Genomic DNA, 20,727 nt, shown 5'->3' on the forward strand with positions numbered 1-20,727 from the left:
GAACCATCACACAAGGATGCCTGGGTGGCTCAGTGGGTTAAGCCTCTGCCTTCGGCTTGGGTCATGATTCCAGGGTCCTAGGATCAGGTCCTGAGTTGGGCTCTCTGCTCAGTGGGGAGCCTGCTTCCTCCTCTCCCTCTCTCTGCCTGCCTCTCTGTCTACTTGTGATCTCTGTCAAATAAATAAAATCTTTAAAAGGGGGGGGGGGGTGGCGCCTGGGTGGCTCAGTGGGTTAAAGCCTCTGCCTTTGGCTCAGGTCATGATCTCAGGGTCCTGGGATCGAGTCTCGCATCGGGCTCTCTGCTCAGCGGGAAGCCTGCTTCCTCCTCTCTCTCTCTCTGCCTGCCTCTCTGCCTACTTGTGATCTCTCTCTGTCAAATAAATAAAATCTTTAAAAAAAAAAAAAAAAAGAAAGAAAGAAAGAAAAAAAAAGAACCATCACAGAATTTGGAACTGTCATGTTACTTTTGATTCTGTACTTGTTGCCTGTCAAACTTTTATAAAAATGACATACCCATGGGCACAAGGGTGGCTGAGTCGGTTAAGTGTCTGCCTCTGGCTCAGTTCATGATCCCAGAGTCCCAGAATAGAGCCCTGCGTTGGGCTCCCTGCTGGGCCATGAGCCTGCTTCTCCCTCTCCCTCTGCCTGCTGCTTCCCTCACTTGTGCTCCTCTTTCTCTCTGTCAAATAAATAAATAAAATCTTTTTTTTTAATTAACATACCCAATAAAGAGAAAATCTCCAACGCTTACAATCTGGATAACTATGCACTAGAAATGGGAGATGCCAGAGAGTTCTCCCTGCACCCCTCCTTGTTACTCAAAAGTGACCTCAATCTGTAGAATTTCCAGTCTGTAGAATTTTCTCCCAGTGTGGGACATGACACAGGAAAGGTCCATCTTAGCACTGAGAGACAAATGCCACTAAATTATAAGACTCTGACTACTGATCAGCAATGCTTTTGGAGAAAAATCTCAATCAAAAGGGGGAAATACAAAAATTTATAAAGGGAAACTTCACTAAAATAGAGTCAGGAAGTTAGAAGGGGGAGCCGGTATCACTGAATGCCAACTATAAGAAGAATTGTAAATTACAACCCTAACAGAAGAATCTCAAGAGGAAAGAATCATCAATAACAGGCCCCAAGAGGGGAAAATGTACATAGTATCTCATCTAAGAAATTAACCACTCCTGCAACTCAGCCAAAGACAAACCCTCACATCACCCTGAACTCCTACTTTTCTTCCAAGGATTTCTGACTTCCTCATTCTCCATAAAGTAACCTTTTTCTCCTTTGTTTGTTGGCCATAGCTTTTATGTCCAAAGTTGCAAATCTCAGTTAATAAACCCATAAAATAACTTTTATTTTTCAGGTTAACGTATCATACCTGTGCACTTTATTTTCGCAACGGCCCTCGGAAATGACTGGGTCCAACTTCACAAGTAAGAAAACCAAGAGGGGCGAAGCCTGGTCAAGGTCCTGGAACTCCTATGTGACAAAATTGGGGTCAGGGACCATCACGCCTATGACGATTGGGCTTTATGACTCTACACTGTGTTCAATGCCAGCACCACAACACCCCACCAGTGCTGTTTGTGGTGAAACGGAGAGAAGATGTGATTACTTAGGGCGCCTGGGTGGCTCAGTGGGTTGAGCCGCTGCCTTCGGCTCGGGTCATGATCTCGGAGTCCTGGGATCGAGTCCCGCATCGGGCTCTCTGCTCAGCGGGGAGCCTGCTTCCCTCTCTCTCTCTCTCTGGCTGCCTCTCCATCTGCTTCTGATTTCTCCCTGTCAAATTAATAAATAAAATCTTTTAAAAAAAAAAAAAATCACCTTCTTTTAAAGCCTCTTACAAATGTGAGGGTGCTTCTAGAAAAAAAAAGCTGGCTCGTACTCTATTTATTAAGCTGGATTATCAATAAGTACACAGATGTTCATTTTATTGTTTTACATACCCTTATACCTGTGCATATGTTTCACAATAAAAACGAACCCAGAGCCTGACCTGGGGCAGCTGTCTCTGGAACACCAGTCAGGAGTCTGGCCCACCACTGTAAAGAAAAACACAGGTGAGTTTAGCCAGATACCCAGTTTCCTGTTAGAAAACAGTTCCGGGGCGCCTGGGTTGTTCAGTGGGTTGACGTTCTGTCTTTGGCTCAGGTCATGATCTTGGGGTCCTGGGAAAGAGCCCCACATCGGGCCTCTATTCAGCAGGGAGCCTGCTTCCCCCCTCTCTCTGCCTGCCTCTCTGCCTGCTTATGATCTCTCTGTGTCAAATAAATAAAATCTTTACCCAAAAAAAAAAAAAAGTTCCACTGCAAACTTTTTTTTTTTAATGCTGCAACTTTTTCTACTGTTTGTTCAGGAGTGAGTTAGCATCACAATCACTGACGGCCTTGAGGCAAAAAAGCATACACATGCCATCACACTTGTATCAGTCCAGCCTTCAGGAAGCCTCCAGGGATCCTATTTTTTTTTTATTTCAGAAACTAAACATTGGTCTTTTGCTGTTTGGGGACAAAAATTACTACTCAGTTTGAAATAATGAGCATATGAATGGAGAAACTGTTTTTCTCTTGCTAAAACGCTACATTCAGGGCAGAAGAGAAAGGTAATTTATTTCCAAAAATAAAATCTGCATAACCATAAATCCATTCTAAGCTATGTTTATTAAAAATGTAAAGATTCAGAAGAAAAGCACCAAGGCAACATCCATCAGTGAAGATTATGTCAAGAAGAGGAATAATGGAAATACCAGGGAAAAAAGTAACTAAAGAAACGCTTTTGAAGAATAGCTTATTTTCAGTTAAACTGAAATTATGTATGTTGTCCTTTGAGAAATGCAAGTTGCACAGTATGTGTAGTATAATCCCATTTTTATTAAAAGTATAATTTTACAGAACATATTTGTGGACATAAGAAAGGGCTGGGAAGGATAAAGAGCAAACTGCCAGGAAGTGCAGGGAGGTAAAAGAGGCCCATGTGACTTTTACAATTTGCTTTATCCAATTCTGACAAGTTAGAATTATTTTCCAACATGTGTATGCTTCTTTAATAAATTCTTTAAAAGGCTAAAAAATATTAATTAAGAAAAAAAGCTTCCATGAGGTCAAAGCTGCATATTACCAAAATGTCACTTTAGTTACAAATCAGCGAAAAATCATCAAAGGACAAGGGCAAGTACTATGACCCCACGAAGATTTGTTTTTGGAAAGTATTTTTTTAAGCTGATTAGTAAAACCAGGGTTTGGAAGGACTGGCTTTCTACTCCACTAGACTATCAGACACCAAAACACAGAAATCAGGTCAGAAGTTCTAATACTGGAAAAATTCAAGTGTATTTTTGAGAGAAAAATTAAGCAGGAGGAGCCACTCAACAAAAACAAGACTGAGTTATCAGTGTGCATCCTTGAACTTCTGTCCCAGCACCAGCCAGCACCCTTCCCCTTTGTATGCCACTACACTCTGGAAATGTGAAGACCTGCCCTTTGCACACAGGGTTACAAGGCTGAGATCAAAGCCAAGGCCCCTGTGAGCAGTTGAGAGGAAACATCACTTGCAGCTCAATAACGTTCCTCCTGACTTTCCCCCTGTAAAGGCCACTCTGAACGCACACAAAAATATTTACAACTCTTCTCTAGTTTCTTAATTGGGATATGCAAAGGTACTAAGTGCTACAGTTTCAAGGTTTTGATTTCACAGAGAAAAAAAAAACACACACACACAGAATTTTGGGGGGGGTGAGTAACAGACATATATATAGAACTGTTATCTTTATATTTTACCATTTCCTTAAAAAAGGATGTTAATACTTCAGAAGCAAGAAGGACATAGCCCTGGGGCCAGTACCATTCTCAGACCAGAAACAGAGCAAATAAATCATTTTGTCAATTCCATAGATGCCAAAAAGGCGGACAAAATACCTACTCCTAAATCAAAAAACAAATACCAAACCTCTTCCATGAAACTTAAAATACTTGCTGAACAGAACAAAGGCTATCTTCTGAAACGAGGGCAAAACACAAGATATTACGTACTACTTACTCTTCATGCTCTTACATTGAGTTTGTATTTTGTAACTGACTTAAAAGAAGCATATGAATGTACCCCAAAACTTAGGCAAAATGGGCAACTTTTTTAAAACAATTTTTTAAAATCCTGAACAAGTAACAGTACACAAATAGAGAAAACTACAAAAACAAAGAATTGTGCCCAAAAAAAAGATGCCAGGCTTAAGACAAATTTATAGGTCAGTTACATCCTAACCTCCTGGTAACGAAATAGGAAATGGGAAACCTTCCCAATTCCTTCTGGGCAAACTGACAAGCTAACAAAGAAAGCACAAGAGAAGAAAACTGTATGTTAAATTCACTTGCCAGTCCTGGATTTTTTTTTTAACTTTTGCATATTTGACATGCGAATAATGACATCTGGTTTCAATCTTGATTTCTTTGATCCATGCGTCTATAATTCTCTTATGAACTGTTAAAGTGCCTTTTGTCCATTTTTTTCAGTAGGTTTGACTTTTTTCTTATTCCCTGGTCAGAGCTCCTTACAAATTATGGACATTAACTGTTTGTCATGTTGCAAACATTTTCCCCCAGAAAAAGTCAAAGACTCCTTTTTCCTTTCTGTTTATATCACTTGAAATAAAGAACAGCTTTTTCACCTCCCTTAAGTCCAATCTCACATCTTTTTCAATTGCTTCTAATACTTTTGTACTTAGGAAGCCCCTCCTCACTCCAAGATGAAAGCAATATTCACCTTCATTTTCATCTAGATGTTTTTGGTCAAAATAACTTTTAAATGTTTAACATCCATCCCTTTAAAAATGCATATCCAGGAGCACCTGGGTAGCTTAGCTGGTCAAGCAGACGGCTCTTTCCACTTCAGTCATGATCTCAGGGTCCCTGGATGGAGACCAGTGTCACGTCCCCACTCAGCAGGGAGTCTGCTTGAGATTCTCTCCCTTTCCTTCTGCCCCTCCCCCTGCTGGTGTGAGCCCACCCATCCCTCCTTCCCCATTCTCTCAAATAAATCAATTTTTTAAAAAAATAAAAATGCATATCCCATAAAATCATAGCTCTAGGAATATAACTAGATGAGTATAATTTTATTTACTTTAGTTATAGAATAAGTCGATATTCAATATTTAAGGGCTGGCTAACTAAATTATGACAATAAAATGCTTTACAATAAAACACTTCAAAAGCCATTCAGGAAAACAGTCCCGCTCTGTTACTAAGTGGGGGGAGGGAGGGAAGAGGCAGAATACCCTCCCCATTTTTATATAAAAACTATGTTTGTTTGGTAAACAGGCAGTCTAGATACTTTACCTAAATATTAACAGTGATCCTTCCTGAGTGTCAGATTGTATGTGGGGTCCTATTTCTTTATGCTTGTCTGTTTTACATTATTAATGAACATGTATTACATTTGTGATTAGAAAAAAAAGCTTAAAACTCGTAAATATACATGCAAAACAAGCCAATAAAAATAATTTTGCCCACATGCTTAAGTTGCAACTGTCTTTCAAAAATATTAAAAATGCCTTTCCTTTGCTTAACCCATTTAATCCCATATTACAAATAGGATAATAATGACTTAATTCAAGAAAAATGGAGGGTTGCCAATCTTCCTTAATTACCCAAAGATCTAAGGAGTAATGTCTGATTTATACTCCTGGCAAAATGACCAAATTTAAAAAAACAGCCCAATGACAATTATCAGTGGTAATAAGTCAAGCTCAGCTAACACAAACCATTTCATTTTTCCTTAACAAACTGTGCCTTAGCACGTGAACAAGTACAGCTAAGTTCAACTAAGCTGAAAAGCTAACCCCAAAAGCTTCCCATCAGACTGGACGTGTCTTTATCCTCTAATGCCCCAATCTCTCTCTGAACAGCCCCATTCTCTGCCTGCTGGTGTGGGGTGCTTGCTCCTTGACTCACCCAGACTTGACAGCTCAAGGGGGCTCCCCTGCTATTGCTCCCCGCTCCTGTACCCATTTCCACAGCCTCATTACCATGGAAGACAGGAATAATTCTGGAGTAGAATCAGGAGTGTGTGTGAAGAGGGATGACAAGATCCCCCCAGGGACCTGCTAGCCCCAGAACTCCTGAAAACTTCTCCAGTGTCTAAGAATGATCACAATTAGATAATCCCTGTCATCAGACTGAAGTGACTCAGGGTCAGAATTTTGAACTCAGAACCAGGAAAGACCTGAAGATGGTCATGCGGAGGTCTCAGATAGGCCACTTCTCCCCAGATGTACCTCAGTATCCTCAGAATGAACACAAAGGATCGATTAGAAAACCCACAGACTCACCAGCCAAGGAAGGGAGGGGCACAGAGGGAAAGCAGGGTCTCACACCCAGCCAGAAGCAGCAAGAGAATAGATACCAAACCGGTCTCATTTCCCACTAGGAACTGTGGAGAGGGAAACAGAATAGTGTGGATAGGCAGAGAGAGCCCGGAGCACCTTCTCTGAGTCCTGTGCTGCACGTGTTATTAAAATCCCGCCCACGACCTCAGGAGTTAACAAGACTCACAAAGACTAAAAACTAGTTAGGACAAGCGTTTCCAGAGACCTGGAATACACAGCAAGTCCATATTTTGGAAAAAGCCTAAAGGACATAATTAGAAAGAGTTACTAGAGGCTATTATTTAAGTATGATGCAAAAGTCTCCATTTTTTAATAGTACCGGCATAAAAACAAGGAATGAAAGCTCAAGAACTCCATCAACCCCAAAGAGACACCATACATGCCCAAACAGAAAAGTACGAAACACCAGACCTGTCGAAATTTAAAAGTGGAGTGGAAAGCTTATCGATGACCTCTAGCCCCCCTTTCTGGTTCTTCAGAATAACAGCACCCAACTTCCGGGTGCTCCCACTTAAAGTTCCTAATTATTGGGACCAGGATGGTAAAAAATCTTCAAGTTCATATCTAACTTTTTAAAATTCAGCTGATTATTCCCATCATACTTTGAAAGACAAGCAGATTTGAAATCTAAAAAACCTTTTAAGCAAAATCACATTCTGACAGATTTTTATTCATTTTTAAGAAAAATGCTTTGTTTGAAACCTTAGAGTCTGAAAAATGACTTTTTTTTTTTAAAAAGCTAAAGCCCTGGGGCGCCTGGGTGGCTCAGTGGGTTAAGCCTCTGCCTTCGGCTCAGGTCATGATCCCAGGGGCCTGGGATCGAGTCACGCATTGGGCTCTCTGCTCAGCAGGGAGCCTGCTTCTCCTCATCTCTCTCTGTCTGTCTCTCTGCCTATTTGTGATCTTTCTCTCTGTCAAATAAATAAATAAAATCTTAAAAAAAAAAAAAAGCTAAAGCCCTAAAAATGATCTATAAATAAAACTTCCTGGAGGGCGCCTGGGTGGCTCAGTGGGTTAAAGCCTTTGCCTTTCGCTTGGGTCATGATCCCAGGGTCCTGGGATCAAGCCCCGAATGGGGCTCTCTCTGCTTGGTGGGGAGGCTGCTTCCTCCTCTCTCTCTCTCTCTGCCTCTCTGCTTACTTGGGATCTCTGTCAAATAAATAAATAAAACCTTTAAAAAAAAAAAAAAACACTTCCTGGATACATCATAAAATAACAAGACAAACTGGGAAACATATTTGTAACATTTACTAAAATGCTAATATCCTGGCTGTAAAAAGAACTGCTATAAATCATCAGGAAAAAGATGAAACACAAAGCTAGAAAAATTGGTAAAAGAAATAAATAAGCCAAACAAAATATAAACGGCCCCCAAAACTCAAAAGTGTTCAAACCCACTAGTTATCAAAGAAAAGCAAAATAAATATGATTCTATTCTTTGCCCAAACTGGTTTTTAAAAAAGGGAGGAGGGAGGAAAGCTTAACCATAACAATGATTCCCAGTATGTTAACCTGGATACAGTAAGTATCCTGTATACATGTTAGGTAGTAAAGCCTTAAAAATGCAAATGATGTCCTTTCCAAAAAAGTAGCCTAAAGAAATAATCTGAAAAATGCACCCAGATTTCCATACAAGGCTGTTCACTATTGTGTTGTGTTCACCGCAGCACAAAACGGCTCATAAGCTAAATGCCCAACAATAGAAGGATTTGTCAAATAAAACATGATGCATTCAGCACAAATGAGCTGTTAAAAGCCATGTTTTAAAGGGCTATTTAAGATTTAGTCATATGCCTAAGGTACATTGCTAAATTTTTTTTTAAATCGTTTAAAAAGCCCCTGTCTCTCTATTTCAAAATACGAATATACACATGTGCATATGTACAGGTGCACAAACAAAAAATTTTACTTTCAAGTAAATTGGGAAAAGAAATATTCATTGAGTAAAACAAGCTATTTTGTGTGTTTCCACCACAGTCTTAATATTCCTTAATATTCTGAGAGAGGACTCACAGCTATTTTTCCAGTAATTCTGACTTTAATTCTGATCAGTTCTGACCAACAGCCTCATATACTTCAATAATAACTAACCAAAAGTTTCAGGATTCTTTATACAACAATCCCTAAAAAAGTCATGCATTTCCTGCATATTCTTCTCAAATCAGTCCATTTCCTATCACAGAAAAGCAAAAGACACAAAAATTCCTGAGAAAGGACACTCCCCAGGGACTGCTCTATCCTTGCCCTCTCTACAGACCACTGACAACTACACACACCCAGGAGAAAGTTAAAGCCTTTTATTTCTTGGAAAAACAATGTCAGTGTTCAGGTTAAATGAAGAAAAAGCACACGGACCTCTCTAGCATGAGGCTCTGCAGCTAACATTACGCACACTTCATCCCACAGTACATTCAGTCAACTAGGCAGAGGTTCTCAAAGGGGCAAATAGCTGCACTTGACTTCACTGAGAGCAAAAGTTCCCAACCCTGGTTGCACACTGAAATCACCTGGGAATTTTTTTTTCTTAACCCCAACAGTTAGGCTATACTCCTGATCAAGTGTACCTTAGCTTCTCAGATGAGACCAGGCAGCTGTCATTTCTTAGTTCTCCAGATGATTCCAATTTGTTGTCAAGGTTGAGGACCACTGACTCAAGGCATGTTTTACAAACAATAAATTAACAACCCACGAACATGAATAGAGGAATCAATTCAGGGAGCTGGGGCCAGCAATTATTTTAACTAAAAAAAAAAAAGAATGGAATGGGCTAGAATAAGCTAGAACATAAAATGCATTGCTCCTAGTGCAAACAGATAATATCTCGTGAAATTTTTCAGTTAAAAATATGTAGTTCTTGGCAATACTATGGAGACTGATCTACAGATTCAATGCAATCACTATCAAAAATCCCATCTGCCTTTCTGGCAAAAATCGACAAAATGATCCTAAAATTCAAATAAAAATGCAAAGGACCCAGAATAGACAAAACAATCTTGAGAAAGAACAAAACTGGAGGACTCATATCTTCCAATTTCAAAACTTAGTACAAATCTACAGTAATTATGACACCCTGCTATAAGGATGGACAAACAGATCTACAGGACAGAAGAGAGAATCCAGAAGTAAACTGTAACATTTATGATCAGGTGATTTACAACAAGGGTGCCAGGACAATTCAATGAGGAAAGAACAGTCTTCAACAAACGGTGCCGAGAGAACCGGAAATCACACATAAAGGAATGAAGCTGGACCCCTACCTCATACAATATACAAAAATTAACTCAAAACCAATCAAAGACCTAAATCTAAAAGATAAAACTATAAAACTCTTAAGAAAAAAAAAATCACAAAACTCACTGTGGATGGATTGGTTGGAGGAGCATTCATGAGTTTGAGCCCCAAGTCAGGTAGACTACTTAAAACTATATATATATATATTTTTTAAACTCTTAAAAAAAACATAGGGGCAACGTACAGGAAATCTTGGCGACTTTGGGTGAGGCAATGATTCGTTAGATAAAACATCAAAAGCACAACAACAAAATAGGTAAATGAGACTTCCCCAGAATTAAAAACTTATGTTTTGGGTGCCTGGTGGCTTGGCTGACTAAGCACCCAACTCTTGATTTTGGCTCAGGTCATGATCTCAGCATTGTGAGATCTGAGCCCCATGTCAGGCTCCAAACTCAGCAGGGAGGCCACTTGAGATTCTTACTCTCTCCCTCTGCCCCTCACCCCACTTGCACTCTCTTTCTAAAATAAATCAAAATTAAAACAGAAACCTTTTTTAAAAATTTAATTTAAAATTTATTTAACATAAACTAAATCAAAATTAAAACAAAACAACTTTTGTTTGAAAAGGACATCAGAAAGTAAAAGGTAACCCATAAAATGGGGAAAGTTTATAAACTTTTTATAGATAAGAAACTAGTACATAAAACATTAACAATAAAAAGACAATGACCCAGTTAAAAAGGATCTGAATAGACATTTCTCCAGAGACATTATATAAATGGCCAATAAGCACATGAAAAGATGCTCCCCCTCTTTAGTCATTAGGGAAATGCAAATGAAATCAACAGTGAGATAACACTTCATATCCACTAGAATGGCTACAACCAATCAGGCACTAACAAGGGTCATTGAGGATGAGGAGGAGAACAACTGTCATCTTGCCGACCCACCTACCCTGGAAAAGTCTGGCAGTTCCCAAAAGTGTTAAACATAAAATTATCATATAACCCAGTAATCCCACACTTTGATATTTATCCAAAAGAAGGGAAACATGCTCACACTAACCCATGCACAGGAACATGCAGGGAAGCAGAACTCATAGAAGCCACCACGGAGAAACACCCAAATGTCCATCGACTGACTAATAATGCAGCACTGACACCTGCCACCATGTGGATAAATTATGAAAACAGGCTAAAAGCCCATCACAAAAGAGCACATATGGTAGGATTCCACTTACAGGAAATATCTAGATAAAGCAAATCCACAGAAACAGTGCAGGTGCATGGTTGCCAGAGGCTGGCTGAGGGGAGGGAAGGGGAGGGAAGGCTGGGGACCGACCACTGATAGGTACAGGGTTTTCTGTCTGGGCTCACAAAAATGGTCTGGAGAGGAGATAGTGGTGGGGGCCACAACTCTGTGAACATACTACAACAACTGAAGCACACCCTTTAAAAAGGTGGGGCTCAGGGGCACCCGGGTGGCTCAGCAGGTTGGGCCTCTGCCTTTGGCTTAGGTCATGATCTCGGGGGTGAGGGGGGGTGTCCTGGGATAGAGCCCTACACATCAGGCTCTCTGCTCAGTGGGGAGCCTGCTTCCCCTCTCTCTCTGCCTGCCTCTCCGCCTACTTGTGATTTCTCTCTGTGTCAAATAGATAAATAAAATCTTTTTTAAAAATTTAAAAAAATTTGGGGCGCCTGGGTGGCTCGGTGGGTTGAGCCTCTGCCTTAGGCTTGGGTCATGGTCCCGGGGTCCTGGGATCGAGCCCCGCATCGGGCTCTCTGCTTGGCGGGGAGCCTGCTTCCCTCTCTCTCTCTAACTCTGCCTGCCTCTCTGCCTACTTGTGATCTCTCTGTCAAATAAAGAAATAAAATCTTTTTAAAAAAAAAATTTTTTTTTAATTTAAAAGGTGGGGTTAAAATAAATAAATAAAAATAAAAAGGTGGGGTTTATGGAATAACAACTCAATGAAACTTTTCTCTTTTTTGCGGGTTATTCTGTGTTGAGCTCCTTCCCCATTGTTCCTTCTGAAGCCCATGCAGTTCCTTAACCAGAGGACAGTATGGATAGATAACCTTTCCAACTCACAGGCGGAGTCATGTATGGATTTCATGGCCAGATCTCAATCTCAGTTCAGGGCATCACAACTGATTTTTTCATCAAACAGGAGTATAAGATTTCAGAACCCACAGTACACCAAGTTAGGTATGGTTTCTGTGAAACTTGCTTGAGATGCGCACGGGCACACTTGATGTGTATATATTTATCGATGAAAGGGAGTCAGTCAAAACAAAGTCTGGAAAATGTATTTTAGGAGTTGACTGACACCTGTCACCTATTCCAAAAAAAAAAAAAAAGAAAAGAAAGAAAGTATGAGATGTTAAGAGTTGAAAACAGAAATTGGGAGAAAAAAATTTGAAGCCACTCTGGAGCATTACCCCAGGCACTGAACTAAAGGCTAGGAAAAGTGAGCTGGACCCCGTCTGCCTTTACTGCCCAAGGAATAAAAGATTCCCTGCCCCATCTACCTCCACCAGGGCTTCTGAGGGGGAGCAGAGCAGCATCTGGGCACCCCCCCCGTGGGGGAGCCCACAGCAGATCCCACAGGGAGCTCAAGAGGTGAGGGCACAAACCCATCACTTGAAATGGGGTGTGGGGAGGGACCCACAGGCTGCAGGACAGGGCAGGGCCTGAACTCACACCGGGGGTCAGGAAGCAGGTGCAAAAAGCAGAACTTCAACAGAGGAGGCAAATGGAGATTGCTAGAGTATTCAGTTCATCTTCACAGGGATGAAAGAGAAAGGAAGGGAAACAAGAAGCCACAAAAACTTCTCTGAGGAAGAGCACATTTTCAAAGACTGTGGGTCAGAAACCTGGACACAAAAGACGCCAGCCGCTGCACAATACGACAGCATGGTCAGAAAATAGAAGCCCTTGGGATGAACCTGAAGATAAGATAGAACTCCTATAATTCCTCCTGGCAAGAAATTTGAGGTCATCCTCAAATCAGCAGGGAAACTGAACTTCTTTGTGGAGAATTACCACAATAACAGGGTCAGACTCTACCAAGGATTTTTGTGGTACAGAAAACTGCAGGGTCAATGTCAAGGTGACAAACTTTGTTCATTCAAAAACATTATGTACATAGAATACTGCAATTTAGTGAAACAGACCTTGAGAAGAGGACACTTCTTTAATATCATTGAAGATTATATACAATAATGCATTCCGGTAAAAACTAAAAGGACTGTCACATTAAAACCTGTTCTATAAATAGTCTATAATTTATTAAGAAAAAGAAATGTATGAGGCATATGAGCAGCTCAAGAGAGCATGCAACTCTTGATCTTGGGGTAGCAAGTCCAAGCCTTGCACTGGGCGCAGAGCCTACTTTAAAAAAAAGAAAAAAAGAAAGAAAAAAAAAGAAATGTATAAGAAAAAGACCGCAAATGGGGGCTCCTGCATGGCTTAGTGGGTTAAGCATCTGACTTCTGCTCAGGTCATGATCTTGGGCCCCTGTGATCAAGCCCCACATAGGGTTCCCTGCTCAGCGGGGAGTCTGCTTGAGATTCTCTCTCCCTCTCCCCCTCCACCTTGTGTGTTCTCTCAAATAAGTAAATGTTTTGGGGGGTAACTTTTTATTTTGTTAGGACACTGATTTTGGCTAACATAACCACCCTGAGTAATACAGGTGCTTGGTTGGAAGATACATAGAATGTAATCAGTTTCTTTCTCTATTCTTGCTCTTTACCACTGGAAAGAAGGGAGGGGCAAGGGGAAATCACCTCATTCTAAATAAATATTTTTAAATAAAGAGTAAGAAACAAGTAATCTGCAGACATTAGGGAAAAAACAAAAGCTATAAAAGATTGCATAAACCCAAAGATTCATATTCACAGAATAATTCAATATTATAAAGATAACAAGTCTCCCCAAATTTATATACATTTAATGAGATTTCCCAATAAGTTATTCTGAAACCCTAAACTGAAAAATACGGGATAAAACAACAACAAAAACAGAGCATAGGCACTACCAGAGAGTAAAGCCTACTATAGAGTGATTATAATGATGAAAATAGCAAGGTCATGGCAAAGGAACAGACAGATAAATGGAATAAAACAGCAATTCCCACAACAGATCTAAGGATTCAACATATGATTAAGGTGTCATTTTAATTTAATAAGACAAGGATGAATTAACAAATGGTGCTGGAAAAAATGTACAGGAAAAAAAATCCATACTCCACGCCACACTCCAAGTATTAAATAACAGCCAAATATTTTTTAAAAAGAACGAAAAAACATATTAAAAATATTAATAAATTCTTAGGGTACAGAGAGGATGAGAAAGAAAAAGATTGACAGATCTGAATTCAAAGCATAGACAAATATTTGCAACTTATGACAAAAAATGCAAATCTTAATGGCTTATTTCTCAAACAGAGTGAAAGTAGGATTAAAATAACATATCCAGTAGCATCAACTTTACTCAAAGATTAAGGAGGAAAAATGTTTCATATTAAACCAAGCACTGATGTTTCTGGAATAGAATAAAAAAACTCACATTATTTTTAGATAAAACAGAAGACTTAAAAGTGCCATGCTTGTTATACTCCCTAACACTTCAAAATATGCATATATTCCCCATATCATACTTCTGAGGAATAATTTGTGAATCAGTCTCTTTAATATATAGAGTTCTCAATGATAAAATATGAATTCAACAGAAAGTGTTCAGCACTGAGGTCATCCATACCACTGTGAAGCAAGGTAATCAAACTCTTTGTATAAAGGGCCAGAGAACAAATATTTTAGGCCTGCAGGTCATACGGTGTCCTGAATGCACACGGCTGTGCCTCAGTAAAACTCGATTTACCAGAACAGGTGCCAAGGATTCTCTCATTGGCAGCATCCGAAATGCAAATTATTGGGCCCCACCCCAGACCTTCTGAAGGAGAAACTCTCCAGTTTGAGTTCTACCACGTCAGACAAGGAAGAGACTGCACCCCCCAAGCCAGGGGATTTGCCTTTGCAGACAGCAAAGGATTTCAGCCAGCACTGCGGAGGGGACAAGAGAGCCAAACCAATTTGAGGCTGAAATCCCAACTACAGTGGCAATATGTGAAGAACAGCATTTCCAGCAGGACTCTCCACCAGAAGAAGGGTGGAGAAGACCATCCCTAGAGTCATAACACCACGGCCTCCTAAAAAGGGATGGTCCAGAACAAAAATGCTAATGCAAGTTTAATTAAATGAAGCTGGTGGGAAAGGGACGCCACCTTGAAGGGAGACCAAGTAAAAGAAAGGGCTGTATGCTGAGATTGGGGTGGGGGTTGCGGAAGACTCCTACAGGAGATGCCAGGGAGAACTAACAGAAGGAACAAAGGACCCAGGGCGCCTGGCTGGCTTAGTCAGTGAAGTGTACAACTCTTCATCTCGGGGTTGTGGGTTCAAGCCTCATGTTGGGTGCCAGGTGTAGACATTACTTTAAAAAAAAAAAAAGAGGAGTCAAGGACCAAGCTGGAGTACACAGAGGAACACCATAGCTGAGAATGAAAAACAGGCCAGTAAGAGAAAGAGGAGGGTACAAAGCAAGAATGATCCCGACCTCAGCCTCCTCAGCTGTGAAGTGGGAACCAGAGTAATGGCCATCAACCGGGGCTGCCATGATCAAAGGACATTCGTGATCACAGGAGGTGCTGGCAGAGCACCTGGCACCCAACTCTAGCTTCTCTACCCTCTTCTAGGCCAACAGGGACTTACAAACCCAGAGCTTCAGACAAAACCTGGGAAGAGCATTCTATCCCTGGACTACTGGAGCTGAAGAGGAGAAATCAAGACCCAGGAGGAGTTAACTCAGGTAAGTTAACCAAACTCCAATTTCTTCATCAATAAAATGCAGCCCAGGACGCCTCTATCTGCCAGTTGCCTAACCATACTGATGTCCAGTGCTTAGCACTGAGCCCATCTGCACGGGCCCAAGCTCCTGGGGGCCCCCTGCCCAGTCTTTCTCGGGTCCCTTCTATTGCCTGGGAAGGCTCCCGGACAAGAAGTGCGCTTTGTTAAATCGCACTCACGTTCATCTTAGAAGATGGGGGGACTCAGCACTGTAAGACTCATGTTCAGAGTGAACTGAGAGGGAGGTGGCTGCCGGGAGAGTGAGCCTCCAGCGGGCTTCAGAGGCACCGCAGTGCGACAGACCCGAGGGCAGAACCTATGGAAAGAACTGCGGATGAAGGCTTTCCTGACCGGTGACCAGAGAAAGCCATGGTCTGGGGCAGCCGGGTGAGCAACAGCCCAAGGCAACTGGGACCCCCCTCACTGAGGCTGCAGAGATATGGTGAGTAAGAACTGCAATCAAACGATGGCCAGCAGAAGGGTCTGGGGCTGTGACCTAAAGCCTTTGAGCAGTGGCCGGCAGTGAGGACACCGCACCAAGTCCCAAATATTATCTACTGTGAAATTAGCCACGGTTCTCACCTGTGTTTGTCACATTCACAGACTCAGATGTCTCGGTACAAACTGTATGTGCAGCTCATGCCTGCCACACTTCCTGGGAAATAGGAATTTTCAAAGGTCATTTCTGATGAATCCAGCTCTTTGCTTTTTGTGCTATCTTTAGATTCTAGGCCTGCATAACATGCAACCCCACTGAAGGGGCGCAAGAAAGTGCTATTGAATAGAGAGTAGATGGAACTCTCCTTCATAGAGTACATCTTCAGAGGGCCTTAGAAGCCACCTACACCTCAGAGACTTGCCGAGGTCAGAGGAGAGAATTAAGACTACGGACAACAGAAGTGCCCCAAAAGATTTACATTTCCGTGAAGGAGGAGCTCCCCCCAAACACCCACTCCCTCCCTTTCTGACTGCATTCGGGCTTGTCAGGTTGGTTACCATGCCCTTTGTTACCTTGGACATCTTGGGTTCCTTTCGTTCTAAGTGCACAGGCCAGAAACTTGGACACTGCCCTCAACTCTCTTTGGTACACCACTACCCTCCCCTCACATATCTGGTCCATCAGCATTCTCCTCAGCCCCACCTCAGAATCCCCTCCCATCATCCTGGTCTGACCACCACCCTCAGCCCTCATCCAGGAAGACACAGTGCTGCCCCGCCCTCCTGCTTCTAGTTGATTCTCAAACAGTAATAACCAGCAAATCCCTGTTAAAACCTAGGTCAGTCCTTGTCCCCTCTACTCAAAACCTTCCATCAGCTCCCATTCCCATCAAAGTAAAACCCATAAATAAGCCTTACTGTCACATGGCCTTACATGTTTCAATTCCCACTGTCTCTTTGACAGCAAAACCAAATGCTCTCCTTCTGCCTCAGGGCCTTTGCACCTGCTGCTTCCTCAACTGGGAATGTTCTGCCCTCAGATATCCACATGACTCACTTCCTTCACATCTTCACTCAGACGTGACTCAGGGCTTTCCTGTCTATCCTTCCTAAAATTTCAGCTTCAATGTCAATACTTAGTACCCTCAATCCTGCCAGATTCTTCTTCAGGGCATGAAATCTCTGTCTGCCACTTTACCAAGAGTGTGAGCTCCATGAGGGCAGAGAATCGCCATGCAGCAACCAGAGCACCAAAAACACTGCCGGGCTCACAGCAGGTTCTCAATAAATGTACTAAATAGGGGCGCCTGGGTGGCTCAGTGGGTTAAAGCCTCTGCCTTCGGCTCAGGTCATGATCTCAGGGTCCTGGGATCGAGTCCCGCATCGGGCTCTCTGCTCAGCGGGGAGCCTGCTTCCTCCTCTCTCTCTGCCTGCCTCTCTGCCTACTTGTGATCTGTCAAATAAATAAATAAATAAAATATTTTTAAAAAATAAATAAATTAATTAAAATGTACTAAATATGTCAAATCCTGTGAAAAGTAGAAGCTGCAAGCAAACCTCCATGATTTGACAGTCAATATAGAACCTGTGACAAAATAACAGGCTAGAAAAAGTAAAGCTGGGGAGAAAAGGAAGATAGTCCCATAAAGCACACACAGAGCTCCTTTAAATCCTAAGTCAATAATGTACAGCCACAGCATAACCTGGAGCAGGAATGTTCTCCAGCAAAAGAATAAAAGCCCAAACCGGCAGCCCTCTGAGGAGAGAATAACTGGAAGAACAGCAGGGAGTAAGAAATGAGTTAATGAGGTTATCTGGCATTGGGAACAGACTAGTGTGTTGGGAGTTTTATAGGCAAGGCCCAGAAACAGGTCAGGGAAGGACTGTAAAATGTTTAAATTAAAAAAAAGCCTAAGAGGATTAAATAAAAATAAGTTTTTAAAAAGCTTTCATTTACAAGTACAAAGCACTATGTAATTGCAAATTATGATGCTGACTTTTAGTTCCCTTAAGCAAAATGGGAAAATTTCTCAAGATACCAGTGGTGCCAGAAAGGAGTCCCCAAGAGAATCCCAGGTTTGTCTTTAGAGACACTGCAAAGGAAGGCAATAGCCAACTCAGGATTTCTAATACCCCAGACCTTGGCCTTCTTGAGGGCAGAAGACTGAGTGTGATTCCACAATTATTTGTTCAACAGCACCTGACACCAAATTAGCAGATGGACTAATGGAAGGCTACGTGAGCTTGCTCCTGTGAGATCTAACTCCTGCAGGACTAAGACCTCTAGGCTTTGCTGCACAAATGCAACAGGCAGTGTGGCTGGCATGAAACCTAGCAAAACCCTCTCCAATATTCTACCCAAGTACTTTCAAAAGCATTTTTGAAACATCCTAAGAAACATTAAAACTCAGCTTAATTAACTTTTGCCAGTCAGAAAATACAACTGCCATGCAACCATGTGAATAAGGCGGGGGGGGGGGGGGGGGAGTCAATATGGAAAGTTCCTGAAATACCTTTCCTTAAAAAAAAAAAATCATTCCCCACTCAGAGCCAAAAAAAAAAAAAAACCAAGAGAAATGCCCTGGAATTCAAAGAAAGAAGCCGGTCGCCATTTTGACAAAGGAAATGGTCTAGAAAGCAGGTAACTCACGCTCAGGCTGTCAGGTGAAACAGGTAGCTGGGCTAGACACACCTGCTCACCTCCGTTCAACTACCAGGTGTGCTAGGAGGCCTTCCACTGCATACCCACTGCCAGCCATTTAAGAGGCTAGTGCCCAAAAGCTATTAAATTCTGGTAAGGGAAAAGAGACTACGCGTGACCGGTTCACAAGTCATCCTGAGACAGCCAACCATAACCCAGGACAGAATTCAGAATGTCTGAGCGGAAAGGCCCTTTATAAATCTCACCCGTTTCCAACACCTCCGGGGCTATTCAGGGAAAAGTCATGTGCTAAGCTAAAAAGGCAGGTGCAGACAACTGGAAATAGTGAGGCCCCAGCCCAACAGCATTCAAATACAAAAACATAAAAATAAAAAAGCTTCAGCTACCCCTGATTCTGGTCTCTGGCTTTAGAGAGGAAGAAAACTGGCCGCGAGAAGTCACATGGCTAATTAATGACAGCTCAAACCAGACTGCCTCAGGACTCCCGGTCCCACGTCCTCGCACATCACCGGCCTCCTCAGCACACCCAAACGTCAGCAGGGGCAGCATCTTCCCCCTCCCATCTTCCAGCATTGCAGGAATAAAAGTAACAGCCGCGGTTGACACCCCAGACCTAGAAATCCCTTATGGGTGACTTTCTTCCACCTGCAGTTGCCCTCATTTACCCTTTGCCCTGACAATCAAGAATTTCTCATCAGTCATGCTTAAAACCCCCAGACTGTAGGCCGAGTTCCTGTCAGCTACCCACTCAAGGGTACATCCAGAGTCAAAGGAAGGAGAAAATCCTGAGCCCTTGAAGTAATTACACTCAAGAACGTCAATTTCTCCTTCCAGCAAGGTAGCAACAACGGGAATTCGCGACCCCCGGGGGAACAGGCCTGAGAGAAAGGCCCTGGGGTCGGAGTAGCAGCTTCTAAAATTACTTGGCGCAGCCTTTGTAAGAGAGAAGAAAGCAAAAAATGTACAAGGCAAACCACCCCCGCCCCGCCGCCCTCTTGATGGCCCTGAATTCCGGGGGGCGCGGGGATGCCCGCGCGCACCTCCCGGGGAGGGACCAGGAGAGAGCGACCCCAGGACGCGTGGGCCGAGGGCCCGGGAGGAGGCGGCGGCGGCCGGCCAGCCCAGTCCCGGGGGGACCCACTTGCCTCCCCGCGGCGCGGCCTGAGGGCCCGAGCGCGCTGCGTCTCCCGGGGCGGCCAGGGTGAGCGCCCAGGGGCCAGACCGGGCCCGGTGGGGCGGCGGAGGCTGGGGGGTTGCGGGGCATCCACGGGCCCCCCGGCCACCCTGGCCCGCGGGTGCGGGGACCCGGGGAACCGGCCGGGGCTTGGGGGGCGCAGGCCGCGCCGCGGGGCCGGTGACAGCGCGCGGGGGCCGTGCCAGGCCGGCCTCGTGGGTGCGGCGGGCACCTCGCGGCCCGGCCCGGCAGGTGCGGCTCGCGGGCCGGGCCGGGGGCGCGGCGGCCCGGCTCTCACCTGGCTGCAGCTCGCTGGTCTCCCGTCCTGCCGCCGCGCCTCGGCGCCGCAGTGCCAGCCGCCGCCGCCTCCGCCTCCGGTCCCCGCGACAGCCGCCTGCAAAATGGCGCCGCGGAGGGGCGGGCCGGGGGCGGGGAGCCGTGGAGCCGCCCGCCCCCGCGCCGGCCCGGGACCCACCTCCCTCTCCGCCCCCGACCCCCCGCCCGGCAGCCTCCCTCCCCACAGGGGAGGGGCTGTGCCCCCTCTCACGCGGGGCCCCGGGCGGGGCAACCGGCCCCCACCCCAGCCGCCCCCCGCGGCGTTCCCTGCGCGCACCCCACCCCAGGTCCCCTTTAGCTCCCTCCCCTGCGTGGAAGTCGCCCCCCTCCTCGCGCCTTGCCGCTACACCTGCTCCTGGGGCCCACCTGGAAGGCAGAGCGCCAGCCCGGAGTCTCCCCCTCCTGGCTCTCCCCTTTTACCCTGCCTGACACTGAGCCCTGTCACCGCTGCGGGAAGATAATCGTGCAATTGGCCCGGCGCATTGGGCTGGGAGTGGGGGGGTGGCTGGAGGTTTCACGGCAATTTCACCGTTTCTCGGGTTAGGCCGTCAGGTTTTTTAACTTACTGGAGGAGAGGGCCTCATTACATCATGCGGA

The 20,727-nt window shown here is 44.0% G+C and overlaps 1 protein-coding gene across 5 annotated transcripts in view; it reads right to left on the reverse strand.

Annotated features, from left to right (window-relative positions):
• Positions 1-20,210, reverse strand: part of SLC23A2 (solute carrier family 23 member 2) — a 130,139-nt gene extending 109,929 nt beyond the window's left edge. For 3 of the 5 annotated variants that reach the window (XM_032351345.1, XM_032351341.1, XM_032351342.1), the window contains exon 1: positions 20,093-20,209. The gene's annotated coding sequence lies outside the window, so the exon portion shown is untranslated. Of the gene's footprint in view, positions 1-1,388; positions 1,490-20,092 lie in introns of all 5 variants that reach the window. The other 2 variants (XM_032351344.1, XM_032351346.1) reach the window with 2 other exon arrangements.
• Positions 20,211-20,727: the final 517 nt, after the last annotated feature.

Source organism: Mustela erminea, chromosome 7 (genome assembly GCF_009829155.1).
Source record: "Mustela erminea isolate mMusErm1 chromosome 7, mMusErm1.Pri, whole genome shotgun sequence".
Classification (NCBI taxonomy): Eukaryota; Metazoa; Chordata; class Mammalia; order Carnivora; family Mustelidae; genus Mustela; species Mustela erminea.